General features: G+C 33.9%; 1 long non-coding RNA gene across 2 annotated transcripts; it reads right to left on the reverse strand.

Annotated features, from left to right (window-relative positions):
• Nucleotides 1-609: 609 nt before the first annotated feature.
• Nucleotides 610-11,487, reverse strand: LOC135637858 (uncharacterized). 2 transcript variants are annotated; one of them, XR_010496402.1, is made up of 5 exons: nucleotides 9,658-11,487; nucleotides 9,449-9,589; nucleotides 1,341-1,684; nucleotides 923-1,257; nucleotides 610-837 (listed from the first exon to the last, which is right to left on the reverse strand). It is a non-coding gene; the product is annotated as an uncharacterized LOC135637858 (long non-coding RNA). The 2 variants fall into 2 exon arrangements; XR_010496401.1 differs by having other exon boundaries at nucleotides 9,449-11,487.
• Nucleotides 11,488-11,872: the final 385 nt, after the last annotated feature.

Below are 11,872 nucleotides of genomic sequence, written 5' to 3' on the forward strand. Positions count from 1 at the left end.
TTAGATAAAATTGTTTTCAAATAAATTTTATTTTGTTTAATTTAATTTTGAATATATTTTATATTTTATCAATTATTGAGTTAAATGAGAGAATGTTAGATTATGAAGCCCTTTATAATTGGATAAGATATATAATAGAATTAATTGGATTATGATGACAGGTATTGACCAATAGAAAAGAAGTCTATATTATAATAAGATTCCTTACGATGTTTTTGATGGAAGGAACTCTCATAATAATTTATTCTAGATCATCTGCTTTCGCCTATAAATAGACAGAATTTCTAAGGACTAAATAACGTATCTCACAAAGGATAGAAAGATTTTAATTTCTCTCTCAACTTTTCTTAATCATAAATCTAAATGATCTGATATAAAGAGAGGAGAACGAGAGTCTAACTCTTGTTGCAGATTGACAACGGTTTTGGATCTAAAGACGATACGATCACATAGAGATCCTGGTATCAAAATGTTAGTATCGTAAAATCGATCTAATGTTTTTTTTATTTCAATGCTAACATAAATTTTTTTCTTATTATATATAGTATATAACAATTTTTATGCTTACACCAAAATCAAGCAATTGGAAACAACTTGCAGCACGCAAACGAAAAGGATCTGAGCTTATGAATGTTGATCTACTTGAAAAGCAATCGATGAATGTGTCTGCTGCTGCTGTGTTTATGATATAAGAGCATTGCTAGTCGAATTGACAAAAGAGCTGCTGGGTCTGCAAGAAAAATGTCCACTGCTAGAAGAACCACCAGGCGAATGACTGTTCCATTCCTGAATTCTTTTTGGTTGAAGTTGCTCAAGCTCTGATGATGTAGGAATCCCCTGCAACAAGCTCCCATGTCGAGTGTCAGGAAGGTTTCCCTGTTGGGGTCTAACAAGGATCATTGGTAAGGCTACGTTGACCTACCAAGCACTTCACTTGGCTGGAGTGATGTAATGGCAGGTCGCTGAATGCATAAAAGCTCCCAAATCCATCCAATGAACCCATATGCAGATGGGAAGGCTCCCTACCTCCAAAAGCAGCAACCGTGTTAGCCTGTTGGCTTGCCACAGCACTGAAGTCTTTTCATGTAAAGCCGATACTTCTGCAAACACAACATGAGGTACTTCAACTTCGTAGCAAGCAACTAAACACATTATGACTGTAAATAATTGAACAGCATGCCTGTAAATGACTCGCAGCATTTCCTCTTGTAAGCTTCTCGACATTGATGAGCTCTAGTATCCTCTGAGGGACAGCCTCTGCACCAGAAAATGTATGTATGCATCAGAAAAACACACAAGGATCCTTAAAAAGCGGAATATTTTCTGTTAAAATCTCTTACTGTCAATCCCTAATTGATTATCAGCAGCTACAAACTTCTGGTGTCGGTCGATAGACGAAACAGCCCTCGAGTGGTTGGATCTTCATCCTGATGCATGTTCTCCTCAGAATCATTATCTTCTTCCTCTTTTTGATCCTTCCTCTTCATACCGAACAGTTCATTCTGATGGAGATTCCTCCCAATTATCAAACTTGCTATAATCCCTGTGATGGAGCTTCTTTCTCCTAAAAACATGCTGCCATATATTCCTGAGCTCCTCGATCCGAACAGGCTTTAGCAGGTAGTCAAATGCGCCATGGGTTATGCCTTTCATCACATTTTGATCTCACTGTTCACTGACAACACTGCATTGAAAAATATCATTCTTTAATCATTTAGCAAAAAAACTGACAAATTAGATGCTTAAACAATCAGCTGGTATTGTCCAATAACTTTTACTTTTCACCTTGATTCATTGTGAGTTTTGAAACTACAATGTGGGTGCTTGCTCACATATGTTATGAAAATTGATGAAAAATAATACTTCAATGATTAAAATGTTTTACTCTAATCAGATTGAGAGAACCGACACTGCACAATCAAATATACAGGTCAAATGTTCCCTGATCATGAAAACAATGCTATCATGGACATAATGTCAGTATCAAAGACAACAAATGAGGTGCCAAATTAAGATAGCATCCAAAGCTTACTCGGAAGGTCTTTAAACATAAAAACGGTTATATGCTATATGTAATGCGAAATTTTTTTTTATATTAGGATTGAAATCAAATAACATTAGATTGGTTTTATGATACGTATCTTTTTGATGTCATTTGAAAAATGATCTCGGTGTGATCTGTAAAACCATCGTCTTTAGATCCAAAACCGCTGTCAATTTGCAACGAAAATTAGACTCTCATTCGCCTCTCTTTCTATCCTTTCACAAGATAACTTAGATTGATAGTTCAAGGAGGTTGAGAGATAAACTGTAATATCTTAATTGCATTCTCTATGAGATGCATAACATACCTCATCCATTCTATAAAGGTCATGTCTATTTATAGGCAAGAGTAGAGGGTCTAAGATAAGTTATTAGGAGAGTTTCTCCCATCAAGGGTATTCCCTAAGGAATCATACTATAATATGAACTTCTTTTCTATTGATCAATATCTGTTATCAGAATTCAACTAGTTATATTATATATCTTATCAAATTATAAAAAGCCACATAATCTAACATTCTCTCGGTTGGCCCAATAATTGGTAAGATATAAAAGATATTCAAAATCAAAATAAACAAAACAAAATTTGTTTGAAAATAATGTTACCTAATTGGATTCCAAAAGAATTTTGAAAAATATTTTATACACGATCATGAATTTTAAAAACAAGCCAATAAGTTCAATAAACACAATAATACTATATTAAGTCAAACTATCAATGCGAGTCATAGTGGTTATATATCATCAATGTCATACTCCTTTCTTTGTACCACAATATTATTAGCCCTTCCTAATATAGTCCATAATGATCATTGTAATTTATTATTACATTCAATTATAATATGCATAATCATAAATGTAAACAAGATAACAGAAATAAGTAAATTTAATTATACAAAAAAAATGTCAATAATAGCATCCATCTAAATATGAATTACCATATCTTTTATGGCTTGCTCATAAGCCTCGTTCTAATAACATATTATTTAAATATTTTACATTGTAAAGCTTTAGTAAATGGATCAATGATCATCGTAGTGGTGCTTAAGTTATCAATTCACACTTATTGTTTTTGTACTCTTTCTCTAACCATCAAGTATTTTATCTCGATATGCTTGGAACCACCAAAGTACTTGTCATTCTTAGAGAAAAAAACTACTGTAATATTGTCAGAAAATATCTTCAGCGGCTTGGCAATTGAGTCGACCACACCAAGTCCTAAGATAAAATTTCATAACCATAAAGCTTGATTTGTGGCCTCAAAGTATTTCATAAATTCAGCTTTCATTGTTGATGATGCGATAAGCAATTGTTTTGCACTTTTCCAAGAAATTGCCCCACCAACTAACATGAATATAGACCCTGAAGTAGACTTTCTACTATCGAGGCAATTTACAAAATTAGCATATGAATATCCCGTCACTTCAAGCTGATTTGATCTCTTGTATATAAGCATATAATCTTTCATCCTCTACATATATCTCATTACTTTCTTTGCAGCTTTTCAATGTTCTATTCTTGAGTTGCTTTGGTATCTACCCAGCATTATAACTGCAAAACTAATATATGATCTTGTATACGTTTGAGCATATAATAGACTTCCAACTACGCACCCATAAGGAATATTCTTCATTTGATTCTTTTCTAAGTCATTTTTTGGGTACTAGTTTTGGTTAAATTTTTCACATATAGTAATAGATGTATCATTGGTTAAGCAAAGCTGCATATTAAATCTCTTCAAGATGCGATTAATATATCCTTTCCGATACAGTCCTAATAATCCTTGAGATTTGTCCATGAATATCTCAGTGCTAATAATATAGATCGCCTCATTCATATCAATCATCTTAAAGTTATTGCTGAGAAATATCTTGGTTTCGTGCAACAAACCAAGATCACTACTGGCAAGTAAAAATTCATCCACATATAAGACCAATATAATAAACTTGCTCCCACTTACATTCAAATATATACACTTATCAATAGTGTTTTCCTTAAATCCGAAGGAAGTAATGGTATCATGAAACTTTATATATCATTGTATGGAAGCTTGTTTAAGGTTATAAATGAATATATTAATTTTACAAGCCCAACTTTCCTTTTTCTTTTCTATGAATCATTCAGGTTGTTCCATATAGATTTCCTCATCCAAATCTTCATTTCCTCATCCAAATCTTCATTCAGAAATATTATTTTCACATCCATCTGATGTAACTCAAGATCATAATGAGCTACTAATGTCATAACAATTCTCAACGAGTCCTTTCTAGAAACTGGAAAAAAGTCTCATTATAGTTGATGCATTTTTTCTGAGAAAAACCTTTGACTATAAGTCTGGCTTTATATCGTTCGATATTGCACGCTGAGTCATGTTTTATCTTAAAGACCTATTTACAACCGACTCTTTTATAATTATTGAGCAATTCAACGAGTTCCTAGACACCATTCTAGTCCATTGATTTTAACTCTTCTTTCATTGTATCATACTATTTTTTAGAATCGTTACTTTCTATGGTTTGTGAAAATGATAATGGGTTTCTTTTTATTTCTATATTATAATATGATTCTTGTAGATATACCATAAATCATCAGAAATGACATATTTTCTTTTCCTTTGAAAGCTTCTCAAAGCTGTCAATCGTGATAGTTCTATAAGATCATCAGCGGCGACATCAACATCATGTGAGAGTTTATTGATGTTATTTTGTTGTTCACCCTCGTCAATTGTCTCATTGATTTGAGGAACAATAATTTCTCAAATAAGAGATGATATAGGAGAATTAATCTGAATCTCCTCAATATCAAAATTAATCCTTCGATATTTTTCACTTATACTGATTTTATCATTTTTTAGAAATCTTACATTACCAGATTCTATTATCCTCGTACTATGATTAGGGCAATAAATTCTATATTCCTTGGATTTTTCTGGATAACTACTAAAATATCCAAAAATAGTTCTTGGATCTAATTTCTTTTCATGTGGATTAAATACTCTTATCTCTGCAAGACACTCCCAAATATATAAATGTGTTATACTAGGCTTCTTACCAGTCCATAACTTATATAGAGTTGATGAAACCGACTTACTAGGAACTATATTCAAGACATACATAGCTGTCCTAAGAGCTTCACCCCATATTGACTCATAGAGGAATACCTCATAATGCTCCTAACCATATCCATAAGAGTACGATTTTACCTTTCGGCAACACCATTCTGTAGTGGTATACTTGATAATACATATTGAACATAAATACCCCGTTGTTCTAGGAATCTAGCAAAATGATCAATATTCTAACCAGATTCATCATATTTATCATAAAATTCACCAATCCTATCAGATCTAACAATTTTAACTTTTGTATCTAATTGTCTCTCAACCTTATTTATATACACTTTAAGAGTGTCAACGGCCTAAGACTTTTCATGTATTAGATAAACATAACAATATATGGACAGGTCATATATAAATGTGATGAAATACCTTTCTCCACTAAAATAAGGAATATGGAGTGGTTCGTAGATATCAGTATGAATAATCTTAAGGAGTTCTTTACTTCTCATGACATTTTTCTTTGTATATTTAGTTTGATTTCCCTTAATGCAATCTATACAAACATCAAAATCAATAAAGTTTAAATGTTCCAAAATATTATCCTTCACTAATATTTCAATTCTTTCCTTGGAGATATGCCTCAATCATCTATGCCACAATATACAAGATCTTTCATTATTGAAATTACGTTTCAATTAAACACTTGATTACAGGGTCAATAATATCTTTACAAACTTAAGATTCAAATTAATTCTATACAAACCATCACACAAAATTCTAGAACTAATTTTTATTGAATTATAAAATATATTGAGTTTACCAATATGAAAAGAAAGATAATATTCTAACTCATCAATTCTAGATAGAGAAACTAAATTTCTAGAAATAGTAAGAACATAACATATGTTAACAAGATCCATCACATGACCCATCTCTAAAAGTATACGATAAGTCTCCACTGATATCGCTTTCGCTTTGAGACAATTTCCCATAATGATGAATCTTTCATATTCTTTTGATTTTCGGATTGAAAGAAATCCCTGTATATTATTGGTAACATGAGTTGAAGCACCAAAATCAATCCACCAAGTATTAGAAGGAACTTCTGTAATATTTGATTCGAAACATACAAAGGTCGAGTTTATATCTTTCTTTTCGAATCAAGTCTTGTGTTTAATGTAGTCTTTATTCATATATCCTTTCTTGCCATAAAAGAAGCATTTTACTATAGAAGCTCTCTTTTCATTATTCTATTTAACATTTTCAGAGCTAATAAATTTCTTTGATGAATGATACTTTAATTTTGTTTTTTTGTTACCAACTCCTTGAGTAGTAGTCATGATATTATAAAAGCTTTCCTATTTTAATCTCAATTCTTCTTGAACACACATACTAGTTAACTCATTTTGGTCTCACTTATCCTTATTTGTATTATAGTGAATTTTGAATTAGCCAAACTAAGAAGGAAAAGAATTAAGAATGAACTATATGAGGAAAAACTCATCAACATTCATACCTAATGCTTTAAGTTTTGTAGCCTTATCAACCATATTGAGGATGTGATCCTGAATTCTTCAAGTGCCATCATATTGAGCCGTAATTAGTTCTTTTATTAATATGCTAGCCAATGACTTATCAACAGATTTAAATTTATCTTCAATAACCTTTAATATTCTCGTGTGCTAGTTGCAATCGGTAATAAAGTCTTTATGTTATTTACAATTGTCATTCTTATGAACATTAAACTAAGCCTATCAGATCTTTCTCAAGTCTTCATTTCATTAATTTATTCCACAGTACTGTTATCAGTCAAGTCTACAAGCTTTTCAACAGGTAATGCTAAGTCAAAATCTAATACATCTAGTGTAAATTATACATGCTCTAACCATTCTGAATAATTTGATCCAAAAAGTACAATGACACTAGAAGCATAAGAATGTATTGACGGAAGTACCACTGCAAAATATAAAATAACATTAACATTAATGCTTTGAGTTTTTCAAAATATGATGAACTATTGATATCATCCAGATTTTATCTTTGGGTGAAATATTAACATATCTAGTGTTCATTCAAGATCATCTATAAAGGACTGATACCATTCTTGTTGAATAGTATTATTATATTTGGATATATAATCCTAAACTACAAGAATATCCAAAACAGTATCATCCTACCCCATCATATAATTATTTGAAATATATTTTCTTTTGGGATTATCTAAATCTCCTAACTATGTATGTCATTGTGAATATTATTTCCTTAATATCATTTAGGACTAATTCCTTAATATAATTTTATAAGTTATTAGTCTAGGTCACTTTGGTGGCTTCAAGACCAATATAATAATATAAAATATAATTTAAAATGTCTTATAAATAATAAAATTTTATTATAATTTACATCCCAAAAGCTTATATCCCAAGCCACTTTGGTAGCTACAAGTCAGATAAAAATTAAGGAGATGAGTTACAAATAATATTCATCAAATTTCTTTAATTTAATTTATGCTAAATAGTTTAATAATAGAATAATAATCATAATAATTATTGAACATTAATCAGTAAAAAAAAACTCATATGATAATCATCATAACATATAAATCATGTCTTCATGTAAAAGATAAACATTATTTCATAATTTCAAATATATACATGTGAATAACTAAATAAATATCTAAAAGTAATAATTAGATTTTATTTATCATATATAAAAATATAATCAATAAGTCATATAAGAAAATTAAAAAAGTAAACCGTAATTTATATTTTTTTAATCAAAATTAAATCTAATCAAATAATCAAAATATAATCATGACCAAATTCAATCATAATTATAATAAATCATATTTATCAATTTTATAATTAAGGACAAAAATTTAAAATTCTCAATTTTATAAGGGTAAAACTGTAAATATGTTAATAGGACATAAATTGGAATTACGAGATTTGTAAAGGGCATAGTTGTAATTTGATAAAATTAGTCTCGAGGGCAAAACTATAATTTTATCTAAAAACCCCTTGAGTCACCGTCGCTTGTGCGGTTGTTGTTGGTGTGGCTTGCCCATCGGCGCGATTGCTGCCCTCGCATGGCCGCCGCCTGGATGCAGGTTCTGCCCGTGCACAACCGTTGCGTGTGCGCATTGTTGCCCATGCAGTTGCCTGCATGATCAGCCCAGCGCTCAACTTGTGCTTGCAGGTGGCTTTCGCGTAGGAGCGGCCTATGCCCATGAGTGGTTGTTACCTATGCGGTTGTTGTCGCCTACACATGGCTGGCTGCAACTTGCTGTGTGTGTGTGGCTATCAACTGTGCGCATGGCTGTTGCGACACACACATTGCCCGGCGCAACTACTGTCACCAGCAGATCCGTTGGCCGTACGCAACAAGTTCGATAACCTATATAGCAACAATTACTGTTTCGCAATTATTGAAGATCACCTTACAAGGAATCTAACATCGCCCGCAAGTAAGCGATAAAATATAATATATAGGAATATAGATCGACAAAATATGAATCATTCAAACATCTTAAATAGGAAAACAATAGATTTAAAGTATTTGATTTCAAGAACCTAAGCTCCATTACAAATTGTAAAAACTATTATATACTATATGTAATGTGGAAAAACTTTTATGCCAGGATTGAAATCAAATAATATTAGATCGATTTTATGATGCGCATATTTTGATGTCATCTGAAAAAGGATTTCTTTGTGATCTACAAAGACACCACCTTTAGATCTAAAACCGCTATCAATCTACATGGAGAACTAGACTGTCTTTCTCTCTTCATATCCTTTCACAGGACCACTTAGATTGATGTTTCAGGGAGATTGAGAAAGAAATTATAATCTCTCAACTGTATCCTCTATGAGATGCATAACATACCTCATCTAGTCCTTAAAGATCCTATCTATCTATAGACAAGAGCAGATGGTATAGGATAAGTTGAGAGTTCATTCAATCAACGATATCCCCCAAGAAATTCTACTATAATATAAATTTCTTTTCTATTGACCTTATCAAAATTCAATTAATTCTATTATATATCTTACCCGATAAAAACCACATAATCTAATGGGACCAACTCCGGGCTCACAATTTCCAGAATCTTGAAACCATCGATGTCTAGCATATGCACATCACTGATAACCAATCAAGTTTGTCGCTGCTCTCCCTCGGCAACTGATAGTCACAGTAGCATGATTCGTCGTAGCCACCGGCACAATTCACAACTTCATTCGCATTACTACCACACCCATAGAACTCTCTCTCACTGGGAAGAAAAATCATCACTTTACAGTAAAGAAAGAATAAACGTCAAGGAAAGTTGACAGAAATCCAAACCATGGTATCGGCACCGAAGCAGCAGAGCCTCCAACACCTTCAGGCAAGTCAGATCATCGTCGACGGCGAGAACACGCATGCCAACGGGGAACTCATCGGTCTGCCCACCCTCCCTTCCCATCAAGCCCTCCTTCCCAGCTTCTACTGCCACACTCCAAGAGTTCATCGACCGAGTAAACAAGACAAGAAAATAAGGAAAGATCACCAACCTGATTCAGCTTTCAAAAGCAGCAACCTTTGCACAGCCTCCTTTCAGAGAGATGGGGAGGAGAGCGAAGGGCGTGGCTTGGGGAGGAACCAAAGGAAAGATAGGTCGGCAAAGAACAGAGATTAGAAAAAGGTTGATGGAAAGGAATGTTTTGTGGCGATTGGGAGGGGAGCCAAGTGGGGAAACCACAAGTGAAAGCTGAGGGTGGATGGTGGCACTCCATCCCCATTTGTATCCTTCGGATGAATGCGCAATTTCATGACATGTTTGATTCATCAATTATTATGATACCTAAACATTATATAGGAAAAAACAAAAAATTTTTTGGTAGAAAATGGGCAAGATTTTCTTTAGGTGCCATTTACAAGGTTTCTTGAGAACAATATAGCTTCCATTTTCTTTAGGCGACAATGAAAAATATACTATAGTGGATTTGGTAAGGGCTTATACTCTCCTTTGAAATTTTATGAGGATAGATTTGTGAAGCACACAAATATGAGGAAATGATTCTTAAAACAGCAAGATACTTGTAGCCTAAAATGCCAGTGGGCCAGAAGAAGCTAATGTGCCTAATAATGTGGGGCAATGGGTAGTAAGCCTTTGGGACAAATTGCTCAATTTGTATGCTAACAATGAGAAATAAAGATTATTAACAAGTGGGAGCCAAACTTCATTTACAATCAAATTGTCAGATTTAAGCAGAATCAAGATGGTGATAAGAACTCCAGTAGCAAGGATGTATAGATATTGATATGTTTTGATACGAAAGAGGAAGATGTTTGATTGATAATGTGATCATTTTACTTAGGGCATAAAATATAAATACCCTGTATCTCATTTTAATCAAATCTTATTCTAATCTATTCTTGTAAAAATATGTGTAGGAGGTATAAATTAATTTTGATTTATTGATTATAGGTGAAAATTTTTCACAAAATGAAGACTATAAACTATTTTTTAATACCATGTTGGTCTTATAATAAAAAAAAAATTCAAACATTGGTTTATCCAACAAATATTGATTAAACTCGATATGTAATCTTCCAATTAGATAAAAATAATGACGATGTAAGATTATCATATCATGCACCAATTGATAAAGAGGAGGAGAAAAGAAAAATAGAAGAGAAAGAGGAGGAGAAGAATACTAAGATGGAGGAGGAGGAGAACTGTGTTAGAGGTTTAGAAAAATTGATCCGAATGGGACCAATTAATCTATTAACCATATCATTAGATAGAATGAATAGGGGTCTATCAGTTCATTCCTAAAAAAATATTATGAGTGTTATTAGGTAAAAAGTGATTACTAGTGATTTTTTAAAATAAATTATTCTAGTTTAATTTAGGAATCGAATACACCAATTTTTCTGTCATCCAACAGAGAGATGAGTACAAGGAAAAACAATTAATAACATTCTAAGGACAATAATGATGATCCAATGATGAGACCAGGCAATAATAATGGAGATAGAGAAGGAAAGGACAAACTAAGGTAAAAATAGCAGGGGCAAATATGAAACATCACTTTATGTTTCAGGCCAAAAAAAGTATAAAAGAAAGGATTTAATGAGACGGTCGCTGTTATGGAAGTCGTTTGAAGGGCCCGCGAAGCGGCGTCCTTGAACAAGAAGCCCCAACTGGCGGCCGTCCTCGTACGTCGGGCGCATCGACGCAGGCCGACCGCACGCATGCCAACCCGATCAACTCAAGCGCCAGCTGCGTCCCGACACGAGTCCCGGGCAGCACCCGATCGTTCCACGTTTCCCGACGGACGGACGCGACCCGGTCTTCCTAATCCGTTGCGAACGAAGAAACCTACGACTTGGGTCGACCATGCTCTTCGTTCCCTCCCCCACCCCCCCCCCCCCCCCCCTCTCTCTCTCTCACTGCTACTATTTCTCCCCCCCCCCCCCCGCGTCGCTCCGCGCCCTCTGAGCTCCCCCTCCGCCTCTCGTTCTCCCCCAGCGAAAGGTGACTCTCTCTTTCTCCTATGTTCTGATCGAAAGAGGTATAGTGAATCGATCTCTTTGTCGATAACGACCCCCCTCGCCTTTGATCTTGGATGGGTTTCTGCAGGCGGGCGGTCGTTCGGCAGGTGGAGCTCCGGCCATAGTTACCTTAAAATCCTAGGGATTCAATATTCCTAGGATCCACTACTGCCCTCCGATCGGCTCATATAGATGAGGCACTGAATAGGAGTGCTCCTTGGGGAGAGA

Source organism: Musa acuminata, chromosome BXJ3-5 (genome assembly GCF_036884655.1).
Source record: "Musa acuminata AAA Group cultivar baxijiao chromosome BXJ3-5, Cavendish_Baxijiao_AAA, whole genome shotgun sequence".
In the NCBI taxonomy this organism is placed as follows: domain Eukaryota; kingdom Viridiplantae; phylum Streptophyta; class Magnoliopsida; order Zingiberales; family Musaceae; genus Musa; species Musa acuminata.